Here is a 21,339-nt window from a genome sequence, read left to right on the forward strand (position 1 = left end):
TCCCGCATCTTTACGTAACATAACATCGCAAGTCTGAAAACAGGACAGCACTTGTCACCATGGGAAATAAGATTATTTAAATACACACCTTGTAATTGTATTTTCGCCGAGAAAATCTATAATTTTTGTAATCCAACTGACATGACCCATATCATAGCCAGTTGTATCAAATATGAAACAATGACATGCTAATTATTACCAAACCATCCACAGCTAAGATGCCCACTGATGACTGATATTTTCCTTCAATAGACTGCAAGGCAGCACACAAAAGCATCTAGAATTATCTAATTATATCTTTTGAATGTACACTATCAACTGTTGACTGAACCCAGTCATATAGCCGGACAGCGTGGCCGAGCGGTTCTAGGCGGTACGGACTGGAACCGTGCGATCGCTACGGTCGCAAGTTCTAATCCAGCCTCGGGCATGGATGTGTGTGGTGTCCTTAGGTTGGTTAGGATTAAGTAGTTCTAAATTCTAAGGAACTGAAGTTAAGTCCCATAGTCCTCAGAGCCATTTTGAACCAGTCGTTTGATAAGTTCATACAAAGACTGCACTTACCTCAGGCCGGATTTAAGTAAACTTCAGTTTTATTTTAACATGACCTATTTCTATATCTCTAGCCTCATCCTCAAATGTACCTCATACATATACATCAAATCGATATGCTACCAGCCACTGAGTTTGTCACTTCATGAGTGATGCTTTGGTCGCTGGTTACTACAGAACAATTGACTACTCCAAGACATGGTCCAAAGATAAACTCATCTCACATCAGTTTTATGTACATGTGGCAGGTACATCTGAACAAAGGCTAGAAGCCTTGAACTCTATCTTGTTAAAAATTAAATTTCTTAGTCTCAGTACACATCTTGTGTTTATTCATCCATTTAATTTGATCACCTTAAAAGCAGAGTTCTGCTGCGGATTTTCGTAAGTGGTAACAGATGTTGATGACGTCAGTAGAGAGATCCGTAGAACACGTAAAAACTCATAAAAAAGTCTTGACTCATTGTTCCTGGGAAACAGCGATCTAAAATTACAATAAAAGCTTTTAATAAAAACAGTGCGCCGGCTGGAGCGATCGAGCGGTTCTAGGCGCTACAGTCTGGAACAGAGTGACCGCTACGGTCGCAGGTTCGAATTCTGCCTCGGGCATGGATGTGTCTGATGTCATTAGGTTAGTTAGGTTTAAGTTTTTCAAAGTTCTAGGGGACTTATGAGCTCAGAGTGGTCAGAGCCATTTGAACCAATAAAACTGTGTTTATCGTCCCCACGTAAAGGGCGCTGCTTGCCATTTTCTTCAGCTGTCATTGTGGAGTTTTCTTTGATTCATAATGAACGTACCACTATCGAAACAGGTTATCTGATTTATAAATTTTAAATCCTTACATGCGATCCTAGATGTTTTATTGAAAACGTTTTTATAATAAATCTTTATTCTGGAATAAAACATCTGAATCCTTCATTAACCCTTCAGCATTCTGGCACTGAGCCGTTTTCTAAAAGGATCTGAGTGGAAGAGATGTAGCTTACAGTACGAAACATTGAGAAACATTGAGAAAGGCATGAGTCATACCATGAAATAGAAACAAACGCAGCTGAACATACACCGTGTGAAGGCCTATTGATATAAAGTGTCGCCTCCAATTTCATTAAATATAAATCCAAATTGACCTACCTGTGAACACGAAACTATAAGTAAAATAGCTCCGCTGGATGGCATTGACGTACTTCGTCCCTGACCATGTTTCTCGCTCTGGAAGGGTTGCCTCGCCGGCTGTGTGCAGGCAGGCGCTCGCCCTGTGCAGTGGCAGACAGAAGGACCCACCCATAAACTTTACAACTCCAGCATCCAGGCGGTGGCCGTAGCGGCTGTTAAGCTGTTCCCAGGCTAAATTATAGTTTTATGCCGCGGAAATTGCTAGCAGCCTGCACATTTTATTTCGCCGCTCTAATGTACTGCATAAGTATGGCCGCCACGCAGCTAGGGAGTCCCCCAGAGAAAGTATCTCCCTGTTCATTTATCTGCGACGGAAGGACCACAACTGAGATATTTATTACCTCTTTCGCACATACGTTTTCACCGGAAAAATACTACTGCATTCCTTGGATACTTCTTCTAGATCAGTATACCGAAACTGGAGGCAACATATTCCAAGGATTGGAGGCGATGTAGCAAATGGACTAATCGAAAACTATTCGTCTTTAGGCCATTGCAGGTTAATACCGAGAAAATGAATTGACTGTTACAAATGAAAGACAACAGAGTGTCGAGATCCTAAGGGTTTGTGCGTATTGGATTAAAGAAAAAGTGGCTTACAAGGCTGTCGAGAGGGTATATGAGCCATATGTGAAACATAGAACAAAGCAAACGAAATAAATAAAATGATGTTAAAAAGACGATCTTGCATAAAATATGTCATTAATAACGCAACGTCTGACGTGAAGTCAATGCTGCGAGTATCTCCTCATCTCCAAAGAGAATAGAGGTGACGTTTGAAATGGTGTATGTGAGTTCACAACTGACGTGGGTAGAATACCGCGGATCATCTACACCAGAAGCCTAGCGCCAATGCTGGTGAGGCCAAAATTCATCTTCGTTCACACTCTCAACATGATTCAATCAATGTTGTTTCAATCAGATGGTAGTTCGACAGCCTATCGAACTATAAGGAATTTTGTTTTAAAATCTAAATCGTTCATACCAGTAGGAAAATACGGTGTACACCTATCGGTGAAAAAAATGGTTCAAATGGCTCTGAGCAGTATGGGACCTAACATATGAGGCCATCAGTCCCCTAGACTTAGAATTACTTAAACCTAACTAATCTAAGTACACCACGCACATCATTGCCCGAGGCACGATTCGAACCTGTGACTGTAGCACCATCGCGTTTCCCGAATGAATCGGGTAGAACTGCTCGGCCATAACAGCACTGTCGGTGAAGTTTTGGGCTGGTATAATAAGCTTCCTTTAGTTTGTATTTCGAGAATAAAAATATATGTATTTAGTTTTCTCTCCCATCAAAGCTAATTAAACACACGGATCTACGAGAGAAACACGGTTTATAAGGTCCATCATTCCCTTTGAGAGATATTCAGATATGAATCGGTCAAGTGGTTGAAAGACAAATCTGTGGTGTCACCGCAAGACACCACACTTGCTAGGTGGTAGCCTTAAAATCGGCCGCGGTCCGGTAGTACACGTCGGACCCGCGTGTCGCCACCATCAGTGATTGCAGACCGAGCGCCGCCACACGGCAGGTCTAGAGAGACTTCCTAGCACTCGCCCAGTTGTACAGCCGACTTTGCTAGAGATGGTTCACCGACAAAATACGCTCTCATTTGCCGAGACGATAGCATAGCCTTCAGCTACGTTATTTGCGACGACCTAGCAAGGCGCCGTGATCAGTTTCTATTGATATTGTAAATCATGTACCGTCAAGAGCAACGTTCGTCATTAATGCATTAAAGTTAAGTATTCAACCAGCTACGTCCGTTTTTCTCAATTCTAATTCCCTTGTCATATTCCAGACCTCACGCCAGCCTGCGTGAGCTGAGACGCGTGCATTTCGGCCTCCTTTAGTAATACAGTGTGGGCTCTCCTGCCAACCACAACAAAATCATTTGAAGTACCTTAAAATTATGGCCGAACTGACTGCATTATCTCCTCATCCCCTTAAGACCAAGAAATTGTTACGCTATCCTCATTTTAATTATTGGATAGTATCAATTTTCATGTTTAATGGGGCGCAATGATCTACATTTACGAATTGTAAATGGAACCTCACGAAAAGGGCATTCCATCTGCAAAGTTGCGTACATACTAAACAGGCCAATTTGGTTTTCAGTTTATACCTCTGATCCTTACCTCTTTTATCCCAGTAAGCACAGCACCTGAGTGTGATCCTCGTGTAGAGGCGAACTTCCAGGACAAGCTACACTATTTTAGAGCTGAACTGCTACGAAAAGTAAAATCGTGCAGCACGGTAATGTATGAAATGACTGATCGGTGTTAGACACGATGCAGTATTCGGTACACGATATTCTCCAAAACGAATACAAAAAAACTTTTTTCAGTATTACACATATAAATATAATAAGGGTGTGTGACATGAATATTCGTCAGTTGCTTTTTCCGTCCCAAGGACAACACATGTTCATTATACAGTAGCCGATAATGTCGTGATCCCGGTTCTTTATTTATCCCAGTTTTCTGTTAGGTGGAACAACAACTGAAAAACGGTGACTCGAAAAAGTGTGACATATTCGTACGTGACTTTTTTCCTGTGTTATCAATCGGCTGACTGGTTTTATGCAGCCCGCCATGAATTCTTCTCCTGTTCCAAAATTTTCATCTCAGTGTAGCAATAGGAACCTACGACCAGTTATTTGCTGAGTGTATAGCAGTCTCCGTCTTCTTCTACAGTTTTTAACCTTTACAAGCCGCTCTGGTACCACGAAAGTTATACAGTGAATCTTAAAAGATATCCTATCATCCTGTTACTTCTTCATGTCAGTTTTCCGTATAGTGCAATCCATTCCGATTCTGCAGAGAATCACTTCATTCCTTATCAGTCCACCTAATTTTCAACATTCTTCTGTAGCCCAATATCTCAATCTTTCGCTCTCGTCAGTTCCGGTATTTGTATGTTCCGTGGTTCACTATCACCCAACGCTCTGTTCCAAACGCACATTCTCAGGAATTTCTTCCTCAAATTATGGCCTATAGTTCACCTAGACTTCTCTTCGCGAGGAATGCCACTTGCTCGGCCCATCATGTGTTATTTTGCTTTCTACATTACAGATTTTCTTAATTCGGACTACTTCATGATCCCTAATTGTGATGTCAAGTTTCTCACTGTTCTCATTTCTGCTACTTCTCGTTACTTTCGCCTTTCATTGATTCAGTTTCAGTCCATATTCTGCACTCATTAGACTGCTGATTCCATTCCACACATCCTGTGCTAGTTATCACTTTCGCTGAGGATGCCAATGTTATCAGGAATCTTATCACTGACATGCTTTGTTTATGAATTTTAACCTCACTCTTGAATCCTACTCTTTTTCCGAAACTGCTTTTTCGACGTGTAGATTCAACGGCAGATACGAACTACTACATCCCTGTCGTACACCTTTTTTTAAACCGAGCTCTTCGTTGCTCCCTCTTTGTTCCTGTACGTAATGTATATTACACGTATTTCTCCATAACTTACAACCATTGTTCTTAGAATTTCGAACTTCCGGCACTATTTGACATTGTCGACTGCCGTTTTCAGTTTAACAAATCCTGTGAAGGTATCTTGATTGTTTTTCAGACTTGCTTCCATTATCAACCGCAAAGTCAGAACCGCGCCCTGGTGCCCTTACTTTTTCTAAAGCCAAAGTAACTGCCATCTAACATATCCTCAGTTTTCTTTTCCATTCTTCTGTATATTATTCTAGTCAGAAACTTCGATATCTGAGCTTTTAAGCTGATTCTGCGTTAAATCTCTCACTTTTGGGCTTTGCTATCTTCGGTTTTCCGTGTATGATGTTTCTGTGAAAGTCTGATGGTATGTCGCCAGTCTTATAAACAGGTGAATAGTCGATTTGTTATCATTTCCTCCAATGATTTTAGAAATTCCGATTGAGTATTATCTATTCCTTCTGCCTTATTTGATCTTCAGTTGCCAAAACTGTTTTAAGTTCTGTTTCTAACACTAGAACCTGTATCTCTTCCCTGTCAACACCTGTTCCTTCTTCCATCACGTCATCAGGCAAGTGATATCCCCATAGATGGTTTCCGTGTATTCTTCCCACCTATCCTCAATTTGATCTGCTTTTGACAGTGGAATTTCTGTTGAATCTTCAGCTTGAGGGTTAGAAAACAGGAAGTACTACCTATATTCCAGTGGTAGCAGTGGGTGCGGACCTGGGTGGTGCTGCCACTGCTGGAGCACTGGTTATATTCTTAGCCTTTTACTGTCCCTGTCAATACGTATCGTACTAGACTAATTTTGGATTGCTCTATCGAGTGGTCAAACAAAAATCTGCTTTAAAATAATTTTGTTCTTAACGGGAAACAATCCTACGGTTTCCATGTGCAGTGGGCGTCGCATGAAGGCGCGATGAGCAGCATTCGTTTTGGATGACTCCAGCTACACACTGCGAAAACTAAACTGCAAGTACCTGCTGGAACACCGGAGAAAGTGAACCTGTCGATCTGCAGTAGAGGCACCGTGTGCGGACGGTGCTCTCTACTGCTCAGAATAACTGAAATGTTACAGTCAATTCACCTTTCACGTAATGTTGTTCCATTATTCTGTGGTTCTGTCAAGTTGGACGACATGCTTTTTCTCTGTCTATAGTCTCTTCTACTTTTCCATTCAATGGAGGGAGATCACGCTGGGAATCTTAATTGACAGTGTTTTAATTTCATTCTTACAATATCTGATATTCAGCGGACCATGTGCATTAAACCACAAGTTCTAAATACGGATTATTGCTGGACTGACAGATTGGTGGCGAAATTATGAACACGTCCAACTCGGTGAACTCAAGTGGATATCCTTGGTTTAGCTTCGTAGCAGAGGTGTGGGAACAGCGGTTGAGTTCAACTTACAAAGGTGGTGTGGGGCGCCTATAAGGTGTCGGTCTTTTGTAACGGGTGCCCCTGCGATTGGGTCTCTTAGAACCAAAGGAAAATCTTGAGAACGAGTAAACATGAGTCGTCTCTCCTGCCCTCTGAGTGGTGGAGGTGCCTGGAGCCACTAAAGAATTCGTCTTGCTGATTCGACAGTGCGCCTCCTGCATGTGTTTTAGCCTCTGAGACCGGAGGCGAGGCAGATTGGTTGTGGGCAGAAATCACTGGATGATGGGAAAGCCGAGTCGCGGATAAGTCCTGTACCAAGGGCTCCCATAGCTATAGGCAAAGAGAGGGGGATGGGGGGGGGGGTGTACCCCTCACTGTAGGTCTCAGAACAATGAATGAAGTATAATGTATTCAGGTGTTTTCCTTATACGAAAATCGTTTAAAACTCATTATTACACAGGTTTTTAACATGATGTATGAAAATACAGACATCAAAAATGTTTTGCGTCACCACGGTTCCCAGAACTCCTGAAGACAGACTTTGACTGTGGATATTGTATTACAGACACAGTTCCTTTGACTGTTCAGAGATGTCACTTAACACGCCAAAGATGTAAAAAACCATGCATGAGGAGCGCCTATTGCACGGAGGGGTCCGACAGCAGATCAGTTCCAGTCATTCCACCAAGGAGGCTCGTGTTGTCTGTAGTTCAACCATGCCTAGACGGTCAATACCTCGGATCGATCGCATCCGCATTGTTACTTTGTGCCAGGAAAGGCTTTCAATAAGGGAAGTGTCCAGGCATGTCGGAGTGGACCAACGCAATGTTGTTCAGACATGGAAGAGATGTTGCTCGGACATGGAGGAGATAAGAGAGACAGGAGCTGTAGATGAAATGCGTCGCTCAGGTCGCTCAAGGGCTGCTACTGCAGTGGATGACCGCTACCTACGGATTATGGCTCGGAGGAACCCTCACAGCAACGCCACCAGGTTGAACAATGCCTTTCGTGCAGCCACAGGATGTCGTGTAATAACTCAAACTGTGCGCAATAGGCTGCATGAAACGCATCTTCACTCCCGACGTCCATGGCGAGGTCCATCTTTGGAATCACGATATCACGCAGCTTTGTATTGATGGGCTCAACAAGATGCTCAGGATTGGCATCAGGTTTTCTTCACCGACGAGTGTCGCATATGCCTTCAACCAGACAATCGTCCGAGACGTGTCTGGTGGAAACACGGTCAGGCTGAACGAATTAGACACACTGTCCAGCGAGTGCAGCAATGTGGAAGTTCCCTGCTGATTGTAGGTGGCATTACGTTGGGACGACGTACGCCGATGGTGGCCATGGAAGGCGCCGTAATGGCTCTACGATACGTGAATGCCATCCTCCGACCGATAGTGCAACCATATCGGCAGCATATTGGCGAGGCATTCGTCTTCACTGGGGAGAATTCGCGCCCCCATCGTGCACATCTTGTGTATGACTTCATTCAAGATAACGACTTCACTCGACTAGAGTTGTCAGCATGTTCTCCAGCCATGAACCCTATCTCACATGCCTGGGATAGACTGAAAAGGGCTGTTTATGGACTACGAGAACCACCAACCACTCTGAGGGATCCACGCCGAATCGCCGTTGAGGAATGGGACACTCTGGACCAACAGTGCATTGATGAACTTGTGGATAGTATGCCACGATGAAAACAGGCATGCTTCAATGCAAGAGGAGGTGCTGCTGTGTATTAGAGGTACCGGTGTGTAAAGCAGTCTTGGCCATTATCTCTGAAGGTCTCGCTCTATGGTGGTACAACATGCAATGTGTGATTTTTATGAGGAGTAAAAAGGGCGGATATGACGTTTATGTCACCTCTATTCCAGTTTCCTGTAGAGGTTACGGGAACTCTTGGTACTGAGTGCGGAAAAACTTTTCTTGATGTGTGTATTTTATGGTTACTTACAAGTTGCGTTTCGTCTTACAAAATATTAAAAGTTCACCTTGCCCCCAGGTCCAGCACCCTCCTCCCCTGCTTAAAACTATTGTATGGAGGCTGTTGCTCTATTCTGCTAAGTATAATGTTTTTCTTCCGTGCGGTTTTGAGCGTTGATTATGGATGGCATTTAATTCAGAGTTTTGGAAGAGCGAACTTTGCATAATCTTAAAGTCATTTGTCACAAGCACTGAGGAGTTCTCGCAAGTTATAATTTTGCTAACAATAAGCTATATTCAGATGGGCAGAGCTTGCTCTTTACCCAGTCACAGCTCAGTTCCTGCATCGTGAGTCTGGTGACGTTTCGTGTTTTCCTTCCGATGGGACGCATAAGGCTGTTCAGATGACTCAGCGTTGGCTATAAAGTGGTGAAGATTGTTTTCAGTAGTTCTGTGAATGTATGAGACTTCCCTCGCTGAGTAATTACAATTTTTATCGCTTGCTCTTACTGACTCATGCTGTTAGGATTTTACACGTCTTTCATGTGTAACGCTGTTGAGAAGGACTCACCACGATATAAAGGTCCTCTCAGTTTCAATTTAGTTCGTCAAACTTTGCCCATTGTGCATACCTGCATGCCATATTTTATCCTCTGGTCACTGACCTCGTGCTACCTTTAAGAGAGCATTACTGACAACCATTTTGTGAAATCCAATTGAACTGTGAGAGCTGTATGAAAGAGTGTATTTTGTTATGGCTCAATGAAGCATAGTTTAACTTGGAGTATTTGGGCTCATTTATCACACATTAATTTTAGTTTCTCGTGTTTCACTCTTTACGTTTATGATTGTGCCTTTCGTTGCACATCGTGATTTGTGGTCTGCAGAAGCATTTTATGAACAGTGATAAGATACCGTCTTACATTACAGACCACAAGTACAGTAAATTGAATTTGATTTTTGACATCTCGTCGTTATCTTAATAGTAACAACTTGGAGAACATCACAATTCATGTCCACCCTAAGGCACACTGATTCTCAGTGTGTTGTTTGTGGAAATAATATACTATTTAAAGGCACATTTGCATGCTGAGCTTTTCTTAGCAGAAAACGTAATTGTAAGCAACACAAAAAAGAAATAATTGAAGCCAGAAATATAGTCCACGGCTGTATAAATAATGTCTGCAGCCGCTGGAAACATGGTGATTTTATATAGTCACCTGATTAGATTAAGAGGCATGTTTTGTTTTCTACGTCTTGTCCAGATCGGACGTATGTGGCACACCGCCATTAATACTACATTATTTCATTATTATATTCACGAGTTGCAACCAAACGGCAGTCGTAATCATATAATGTAATTCTAGGTTTAACGATGTTTTATTCAAGAATATATTGTAATTACTAACCAATGAATGTTTCATTTTCTTCTCTCTGTGATTTCTCTAAAATTGTTCTTCGTTATCAAACAGCACCGAAGACAAACGTGGACTGAGCTGTGTCTTTAGTTACTGTAAGATGGTTGGGTGACTTGGCATGGCAAAAGTTTCCGTACTTTTAAGTAAAAAGTAGTCCAGCTCGATCGACAGTTGTCTTCGGGTGCTGTTTGATAACGAAGTACGATTTTAGAGAAATCACAGAGAGAAGATACACGGTTAAAAATACGAAAACAATGTCATGTTCAAGCGCCGAGAGTTTGTATAATTTTTTTAAAATTCAATACTATAATTCATTGTATGGTCTCGATCCAGTTACGAATGAGCCAAAAAAAATTAATTACATTGGCGATTTCGTGCCTGAGCCCATTATTATATGTACTATATTTTTGTCTTACTTTTGTTACATGTTTATTGCAAATGACATACGGAATATGAGACCGGAATACACTGAATTACGACTAATTACTAGAATATACGTCGACACCTGAAATTACGCAGCAGTCGCGGATACTAGGTAAGGCACCGTATCTTTACAGCAGCAATCTTGCCCAAGCGCTTTGTACTATCGTAGATTGCTTGGTAGATCCATCACCACTTTCCGTTTCCGTAGCAGAGCTTTTAAGCTACATCGCGGTTTCCAAATTTATTTTCATGATTCATACAGTGCAACAATAGAGTTTTATCAGTCCACAAGATGACCGACTTCAGTCCTGTGCGACGTATTATGGCGAGCAGCCATCGACAATTGTCGCACAGCGAGATTAGTTTTTAAATTTATTCTGATTACACATACGGGATTACAATTTTATTGTGCCATACATCACGTGTGGCACAGTACTGACATGCCATTAAATAATGAAAGTGACGTTACGGTTGACTCGAATACTAACAACGGACATATTATTGACTATTCTGGTGACGTAAATTTAGAAAATAGACCGTCTACCAGTAACATGCCTGAATCTAGGTCCGAACCCATTTTGGTAGCTGACGTCATGTATACCGATGTGGCGTGGCGGAACAGTTACACATCACTAGTATTGCCAGTATGTTCGATGTTATAATGAAACAAATGACACAACATAAACAGAACATTGAGAACAACTCGTGACTAGATGAAAACACGACATTATGAAATTAAATCAAATTTGGCAGCACTTAAAGCTTTAACTGCACGTCCATCGACACTTTGTGTTGCCGTGTTGAGGAGATAAACTACAGACTGACTGGACAAGCGTCCGACCTCAACGCGAAATTTACAGAGCTTTCACTACAACAAGAAAACACAAATATTCACGTGACAGATATCCATGCGCAAATAAACAATCTCAGTAAAACATGCGAATCTGTAGTTACTCGGATTAAATCTTACCCGGCATTGCATGATGATATAAAAACGCGTATTGCCGATGTCGAAAACAAGGTTTACACTATTGACAAACCGTTTTCTGATGAAGTAAGACTACTCACTGACAACCATTTCTCATGCAACAGTAGAGAATTTCACAGTTGGAGAGAACAAAATGACAAATATTTTGACGAGTGCTTACAAGAAAAATTGCCTGCTGTTGTCCACGACACTGTCGCTGAATTTATAATTAACAACAAACATGGATCAGTCAGGCAGCACAACCTGCAGCTGCCAAATCGAAACAGTTTGACAATTATGTACAGCGAGTGTGCAATGACGGTAATAGTAATCGAAATACACGGTTCGGCAATTAATACAAGTACAGTTATGACGCAGAGACACCGCACACAACGTACTCAACAACAAAAGTACGCCCCTCGACATGCCACACTGCATTGCAGTCGTTATAATTATCAACAACATTTTCCTTGCCATTAGCCACTTGAACCTTACAGAAATCATTCTGAAAATAAACATTACTATAATGTCAAGGAAGTGACTCATACAACACCGACAATATCAGTCATTTATACCTGTAAAAAGAACCGTACATCCTGTCATCTTTCTTAAAGCCTTCAGAAATGCATTTCCTCGTACGTGGAGTGACAGTAAGAGGATGTCTTATGTTGTCGGTTATATCCAAGGCGACGCAGCTGTATGGACGTATAATGAAGCCGACAGATGCGTCACGTAAGAACAATTTGAGAGAGCCTTTATATTTAAATTTTGGTCACAATCTGCACTGGAACGAATTCGTAGGCATATTGTGGATCCTGAACCATTCAGTCCTAAGCACGGCAATTTAAGCCGGTATTTTGAGAAATATTTAAATGTGGGAAAGTTCCTTGACGAGCCAGTTACAAAGTGCGTCATTCTCCGCGCATTGAAGGCAAGAAAAACTTCCCAGACAACGAAGCAGAGTATTTTCCCACTGTGCTTGATTCTGTTGATACGAGGACTAGGGTTCCGTATGGCAAAACACTTTCTACAATATTTACACATTCGCCATGCAAAATACGTAGGGTAGCCAACCCAATTCAGTCTCACTGGCCACCTTCGATAAGCAAGCCAACAGAACCAACCACTTCACATGGCAATTGTGCATACACAACAGAAACTACATGCTCAACACATCACAAACAGCAATTACAACACTTCTTATTCTACAGACGGCAATAAAATAAGAGACAGCGCAACAGAAGCAAAACAGCAACAACGACAACCACAGCGCTAATAATAACTATCAGAATGGTAACAAAAATTTTAAGGGGAACAAAAATAATTATCAGTTCTCACCAAACCAGCAACAGAGCTAGAGTAACAACAACGTCGCTGCCCAGTGTCGAAAGACTGCGACACCACCGCAGCAAAAGAATAATATGGTCCAGTGGCATTGCAGAACTGGAATGTTTTGGTGTCAACTACTGCAGTTGTGGGTGGTATTCCCACTACTATTATTCTGAACACGGGAAAAGCTGTTAGTGTCTTGTCCTATGATTTTTACCAGAAAATGTGTGAGTTTAAACCCGTACTAGAGTATCCTGTCCAGAACTGTAAAATTTTAATTGCCAAAGGCCACAAGTCTTCTAGGGTCAAGAAACAGGTATTTATGACAATCAAGGTAGGTAATGCAATCGTACAATGGCAATTCCTCGTCTTCCAAAACCTGGTCACTAACGCGTCTTAGGTTTAGATACATAGTACGAGAAGGACTTCTCCCAATTTTAATGTATACTTAGAGGTAAAGTCAATGTAATTTCAATTGGCACGATAAATAATGTACAGGGTACTAGATTCAAATAATACAGGACACTGATGATGTTGACACACACAGACACACGCTCCTGATTCCGAGGTTGGGGACTGGAAAACTTTAATTACTAATAAGTTATCAGAAACCACAGCTGACACATATGATGATCGTAATAAACTTTATGATGTTTCCTCCAAGTACATACAAGTATTTAGCAAACGATCAGGTGTCATCAACACATACGTGTCTAGTATGGAAGTTAAGCCTCACCAGATTTTCTTCCAAAAAACCTGTAATGTGCCTCTATCCAAACGACCTGCTTTGTGGTACGAGGTAAAAAAAAGGTTAGAGTGGAAAATTATCGAACCTTCCACGTCACCTTACTGCAGCCCTTTCCTTGTTGCAAAGAAACCCAACGGGGATATCAGAGTAGTTTTGGATGCTCGTGCAATGAATGAGAGTGTTTTAACTGTTTGCACAAAACCTGAGAATTCATAGGAGCAGCTCCAGAAATTTTTACATTGTAAGTATTTTTCTACGTTTGATATGATCAATTCGTTCTGGCAAGTCCCAATTACGTCATATCCTAGAAAATATACTGCATTTATATTCGGGGGCATACCTATCACCTTTTTTCCCCCTGCCTTCGGCCTGAACGTCAGTGTACGCATATTTATCACCACATTCGATACCGTACTTTACTTTGTAAAAGATTCTACATAAAATCCCACAAGCTGGAGTGACAGCTAATCTCAAAAAGTCGATATTTGCTTGCAGTGAAATAAAGAATCTTCGACATACTAATAATGCTCAAGGTGTACGACTTGAACCAAGCAAGTTAGACGCAATCAGGAATTTTCCTAGTCCACAGTCTATAAAGCAATTGAAATCATTCCTTGAACTTTGTTCTCTCTTTCGACGAAATTTAGCACACCCACTTTTAAACAGCAAACATCTATGGAACCAACTCCAGAATAATCTGATATGGATATGGTATCACCAGTGTCAGAAATACTTTGATAGTATTAAGCCTGCTTTCTTTAACGCAAATATTTTGGATCACTCCGGTTTTAATTTAGATTTTTGCATGTCAAGTGATGCCTCATACTATGGCATGGGCTGTTGTTTGTTTCAATTGGTGAATAATGGAGAACAAGAACATGTGAGAATTGTTAGTTTTCCAAGCCTCACACTTAGTGAATGTGAACGCACATATTCTACCACAGAACTTGAAACACTGTCTATAATGTGGGCCTTTAAGAAATTCAATTATTATTTGTAAGGTAAGCACACTAAAATTTATACTGACCACCAAGCTCTCACATTTCTGTTTACTTGTAAGCTGGTACATCCCAGATTATCACGCTGGGCTTTATCTTTACAAAACTATTCCTTTGAAATTTTGAAATTGCATATATTAAGGGTAAAGACAACATCATTGCCGACGCTTTGCCTCGTCTACCTCAAGGCTTGAATGAGTGTAACTCTGCCTTGAGAATGTGAATGATTACCAATACTTCTCATGCAGGATAAGCTATATCACCAGTGTTATATCGACTTATGAAGAAATATGCCAACGTTGCAGAAATCTGATCGTCACTGGAATAAGGTAAGAGTTTTACTCACAAATCAATCTGACCATCCTCTGTCCAACAGATACTTGCTCCATAATGATGTGTTATTTTATTGCTGTCATCCTGCGGATTCTGAACGCATCCCAATTAGGTACGTTCATTTTGTTTGGGTTCATTATGGTGCCAAGAAGTGCCTAGCAAAGCTCAGTACCTATTGTTACTTTAACAATATGAGACGTAAGATCCACAGTATATATCTAAGCCGTTTAACTTGTTGTGCCTCTACAGCCCCGGTCTGGACCCCGTCTCAAGTATACTTACGGCGTACTCAATGATGTGACAAAGAGAGTGTACAATCTTACCACCTAACTTTACTGATATTTACGCCTGTCAAGAGCGTGAATAGAGCACTTATTTAGCGGAGCGAACATAAGAAAGAGTCACCATAATATGTGGGACCTGAATTTATACTTTCGTAAAGTAGTTCTCAGAACTCTGATTACTTAACAGCGCACGACTCATCGCCTTGTTAATATACACTCCTGGAAATTGAAATAAGAACACCGTGAATTCATTGTCCCAGGAAGGGGAAACTTTATTGACACATTCCTGGGGTCAGATACATCACATGATCACACTGACAGAACCACAGGCACATAGACACAGGCAACAGAGCATGCACAATGTCGGCACTAGTACAGTGTACATCCACCTTTCGCAGCAATGCAGGCTGCTATTCTCAGATGGAGACGATCGTAGAGGTGCTGGATGTAGTCCTGTGGAACGGCTTGCCATGCCATTTCCACCTGGCGCCTCAGTTGGACCAGCGTTCGTGCTGGACATGCAGACCGCGTGAGACGACGCTTCATCCAGTCCCAAACATGCTCAATGGGGGACAGATCCGGAGATCTTGCTGGCTAGGGTAGTTGACTTACACCTTCTAGAGCACGTTGGGTGGCACGGGATACATGCGGACGTGCATTGTCCTGTTGGAACATCAAGTTCCCTTGCCGGTCTAGGAATGGTAGAACGATGGGTTCGATGACGGTTTGGATGTACCGTGCACTATTCAGTGTCCCCTCGACGATCACCAGAGGTGTACGGCCAGTGTAGGAGATCGCTCCCCACATCATGATGCCGGGTGTTGACCCTGTGTGCGTCGGTCGTATGCAATCCTGATTGTGGCGCTCACCTGCACGGCTCCAAACACGCATACGACCATCATTGGCACCAAGGCAGAAGCGACTCTCATCGCTGAAGACGACACGTCTCCATTCGTCCGTCCATTCACGCCTGTCGCGACACCACTGGAGGTAGGCTGCACGATGTTGGGGCGTGAGCGGAAGACGGCCTAACGGTGTGCAGGACCTTAGCCCAGCTTCATGGAGACGGTTGCGAATGGTCCTCGCCGATACCCCAAGAGCAACAGTGTCCCTAATTTGCTGGGAAGTGGCGGTGCGGTCCCCTACGGCACTGTGTAGGATCCTACGGTCTTGGCATGCATCGGTGTGTCGCTGCGGTCCGGCCCCAGGTCGACGGGCACGTGCACCTTCCGCCGACCACTGGCGACAACATCGATGTACTGTGGAGACCTCACGCTCCACGTGTTGAGCAATTCGGCGGTACGTCCACCCGGCCTCCCGCATGCCCACTATACGCCCTCGCTCAAAGTCCGTCAACTGCACATACGGTTCACGTCCACGCTGTCACGGCATGCTACCAGTGTTAAAGACTGCGATGGAGCTCCGTATGCCACGGCAAACTGGCTGACACTGACGGCGGCGGTGCACTAATGCTGCGCAGCTAGCGCCATTCGACGGCCAACACCGCGGTTCCTGGTGTGTCCGCTGTGCCGTGCGTGTGATCATTGCTTGTACAGCCCTCTCGCTGTGTCTGGAGCAAGTATGGTGGGTCTGACACACCGGTGTCAATGTGTTCTTTTTTCCATTTCCAGGAGTGTAGTATGGCGAGACGCGCATTTAGAATTTGTTAAAATTGATATCTACGTGGAGCGTTCATACTAACAAAAAAACGTCAACATTAGCTCAGGGATTGTAATTCGTGTTATCACATTAAAGTATTTCTGCAGGATATCTTTACTGTAGTGAAATTAAATTAAAAGAAACCTTGTAATGAAAGAAAGTATTTCCCTTTTATAAACGTAATCATCTTCGCCTTGCCGGGAAGAAGCCAGTATCTGAATTTAACTGAATGTTTTTAGTTTTTACCTTAATACCACATTCCTCCCCCATGAATCATGTACCTTGCCGTTGGTGGGGAGGCTTGCGTGCCCCACCTATACAGATAGCCGTACCGTAGGTGCAACCACAACGGAGGGGTATCTGTTGAGAGGCCAGACAAACGTGTGGTTCCTGAAGAGAGGCAGCAGCCTTTTCAGGAGTTGCAGGGGCAACAGTCTGGATGATTGACTGATCTGACCTTGTAAAAATAACCAAAACGGCCTTGCTGTGCTGGTACTGCGAACGGCTGAAAGCAAGGGGAAACTACGGCCGTAATTTTTCCCGAGGCCATGCACCTTTACTGTATGATTAAATGATGATGGTGTCGTCTTGGGTAAAATATTCCGGAGGTAAAATAGTGCCCCATTCGGATTTCCGGGCAGCGACTACTCAAGAGGGATGTCGTTATCAGGAGAAAGAAAACTGGCGTTCTGCGGATCGGAGCATGGAATGTCAGATCCCTTAATCGGGCAGGTAGGTTAGAAAATTTAAAAGTGAAATGGATAGGTTAAAGTTAGATGTAGTGGGAATTAGTGAAGTGCGGTGGCAGGAGGAACAATACTTTTGGTCAGGTGACTACAGGGTTATAAACACAAAATCAAATAGGGGTAATGCAGGAGTAGGTTTAATAATGAATAGGAAAATAGGAATGCGGGTAAGCTACTACAAACAGCATAGTGAACGCATTATTGTGGCCGAGATAATACGAAGCCCACACCTACTACAGTAGTACAAGTGCCAACTATCTCTGCTGATGACGAAGAAATTGAAGAAATTTATGATCAAATAAAAGAAATTATTCACATAGTGAAGGGTGACGACAATTTAATAGTCATGGGTGACTGGAATTCGAGAGTAGGAAAAGGGAGAGAAGGAAACGTAGTAGGTGAATATGGACTGGGGCAATGAAATGAAAGAGGAAGCCGCCTGGTAGAATTTTGCACAGAGCACAACTTAATCATAGCTAACACCATAAAAGAGGAACCATAAAAGACGGCTGTATATATGGAAGAAGCCTGGAGATACTAACAGATTTCAGATAGATTATATAATGGTAATACAGAGATTTAGGAACCAATTTTTAAATTGTATGACATTTCCAGGGGCAGATGTGGACTCTGACCACAATCTATTGGTTATGACCTGTAGACTAAAACTAAAGAAACTGCAAAAATGTGGGAATTTAAGGAGATGGGACATGGATAAACTAAAAGAACCAGAGGTTGTACAGAGTTTCAGGGAGAGTATAACGGAGCAATTGACAGGAATGGGGGAAAGAAATACGGTAGAAGAAGAATGGGTAGGTTTGAGGGATGAAGTAGTAAAGGCAGCAGAGGATCAAGTAGCTAAAAAGATGAAGGCTAGTAGAAATGCTTGGGTAACAGAAGAAACTTTGAATTTAATTGATGAAAGGAGAAAATATAAAAATGTAGTAAATGAAGCAGGCAAAATGGAATACAGACGTCACAAAAATAAGATCGACAGGAAGTGCAAAATGGCTAAGCAGGGATGGCTAGAGGACAAATGTAAGGATGTAGTGGCTTATCTCACTAGGGGTAAGATAGATACTGCCTACAGGAAAATTAAAGAGACCTTTAGAGATAAAAGAACCACTTGTATGAAGATCAAGAGCTGAGATGGAAACCCATTTCTAAGCAAAGAAGGGAAAGCAGGAAGGTGGAAGGAGTATATAGCTTGTCTATACAAGGGCGATGTACTTGAGAACAATATTATGGAAATGGAAGAGGATGAAGATGAAGATGAAATGGGAGATACGATACTGCGTGAAGAGATTGACAGAGCACTGAGAGACCTGAGTCGAAACGAGGTCCCCGGAGTAGACAACATTCCACTGGAACTACTGACGGCCTTGAGAGAGCCAGTCCTGACAAAACTCTACCATATGGTGAGCAAGATGTATGAGACAGGCGAAATACCCTCAGACTTCAAGAAGAATGTAATAATTCCAATCCCAAAGAAAGCAGGTGTTGACAGATGTGAAAATTACTGAACAATCAGTTTAATAAGCCACAGCTGCAAAATACTAACACAAATTCTTTACAGACGAATGGAAAAACTATTAGAAGCCGACTTCGGGGAAGTTTAGTTTGGATTCCGTAGAAATGTTGGAACTCGTGAGGCAAAACTGTCCCTACGACTTATCTTAGAAGCTAGATCAAGGAAAGGCAAACCTATGTTTCTAGCATCTGTAGACTTAGAGAAAGCTTTTGACAATGTTGGTTGGAATACTCTCTTTCAAATTCTGAAGGTGGCGGGGGTAAAATACAGGGAACGAAAGGCTATTTACAATTTGTACAGAAACCAGATGGCAGTTATAAGAGTCGAGGGACATGAAAGGGAAGCAGTGATTGGGAAGGGAGTGAGACAGGGTTGCAGTCTCTCCCCGATGTTATTCAATCTGTCTATTGAGCAAGCAGTGAAGGAAAGAAAAGAAAAATTCGGAGTAGGTGGTATTAAAATCCATGGAGAAGAAATAAAAATGTTGAGGTTCGCCGATGACATTGTAATTCTGTCAGAGGCAGCAAAGGACTTGGAAGAGCAGTTGAACGGAATGGATAGTGTCTTGAAAGGAGGATATAAGATGAACATCAACAAAAGCAAAACGAGGATAATGGAATGTAGTCGAATAAAGTCGGGAGATGCTGAGGGAATTAGATTAGGAAATGAGACAATTAAAGTAGTAAAGGAGTTCTGCTATTTGGGGAGCAAAATAACTGATGATGGTCGAAGTAGAGAGGATATAAAATGTAGACTGGCAATGGCATCGAAAGCGTTTCTGAAGAAGAGAAATTTATTAACATCGAGTATAGATTTAAGTGTCAGGAAGACATTTCTGAAAGTATTTGTATTGAGTATAGCAATGTATGGAAGTGAAACATGGACGATAACTAGTTTGGACAAGAAGAGAATAGAAGCTTTCGAAATGTGGTGCTACAGAAGAATGCTGAAGATTAGATGGGTAGATCACATAACTAATGAGGAAGTATTGAATAGGATTGGAGAGAAGAGAAATTTGTGGCACAACTTGACCTGAAGAAGGGATCGGTTGGTAGGACATGTTCTGAGGCATCAAGGGATCACCAATTTAGTATTAGAGGGCGGCGTGGAGGGTAAAAATCGTAGAGGGAGACCAATAAATGACTACACTAAGCAGATTCAGAAGGATGTAGGTTGCAGTAGGTACTGGGAGATGAAGAAGCTTGCACAGGATAGAGTAGCTTGGAGAGCTGCATCAAACCAGTCTCAGGACTGAAGACCACAACAACAACCACATACATTAAAAAATCCCCTTTCTTTTCTTTAATAATTATGGTGCGAGTCTTCCAAAGCGGCTGTTGATGCCGGAACGCAATGAAATTATAATCAAATCACTCCTACTCAAGACGTCTGCCAAGAATGGTGGATTGTTGGGCCGTTCTTGTTAATTATCCAGCGTACTGAAAACCTTACAAATAACATTCTTACTTTTGCATGAAGGTCACTAGGCAGATGAAAGAATAAACGCACGATCAACATAAGTTATCATATAATTTTTTTTTTCATTACAACTTACAATGCGAAAAGGTCGCCGTTGTGTGCGTTAGCTTCGAGACTAGAACAGAGAGTGAATAATAACGTTGGTTAGTTTTAGTTCCTTTCACCAGCGAGTAAAAGAACACTTAATTACAACAAAGATCATTTACAGTTAATTTGTAGAGTCTGTTTGTACCATTATTATTTCATTTCGTTATAAATTACCGTTATGACAGCTAACTGAACCCGCATTTTCAGGTTTTTTTGCCATTTTCATTTTACTTAATTTTGTGTCTGACTTGTCGTCATTATTTGGTATTTTGTGTTGGGTATCGGTACAAGGGACTCCTGTTATAAATGGGCCAAAACCACTTGTGGTTTGTGAACAGTCATACCACCTTTCTAATAACACATTTTAATTCTCACACGTATGGTTTTTAGATAAATGTCATTTTACGTCTCTTTTGTTTTTTAGACATATGCATATATATACAGTGTATATCACTTTACATCGGCGATAATTTCATTTTGTTACAAAGAACATTTTACCTTTTTTCGAAGATTCATCTGTTTTGACTATGGGCATTGCTCTAACTTCCGCCCTTACAGAACGGTGCGGGTGAGAACGTCTTAGTATGACTGAAAAATGGAGGTAAAAAATAACTTTAATCCCCTATTTAGATCAGGGGCGACGGAGAAAACCGAGTTAAAAAAACCCGCCCTGAATCTTCAAACTGTTCACACTCCCGTTACTATCAAGTACTGGTCGTGAATGAGATTATTTGATTACATTGATCTGTATGCAATCATTTTTAAAAGAAACAGTTTTACACGATAGTTACAAGATACATATCTGATTCATTTTGTCGGTCATAC

The sequence above is a fragment of the Schistocerca gregaria genome, chromosome 4, assembly GCF_023897955.1.
Source record: "Schistocerca gregaria isolate iqSchGreg1 chromosome 4, iqSchGreg1.2, whole genome shotgun sequence".
In the NCBI taxonomy this organism is placed as follows: Eukaryota; Metazoa; Arthropoda; class Insecta; order Orthoptera; family Acrididae; genus Schistocerca; species Schistocerca gregaria.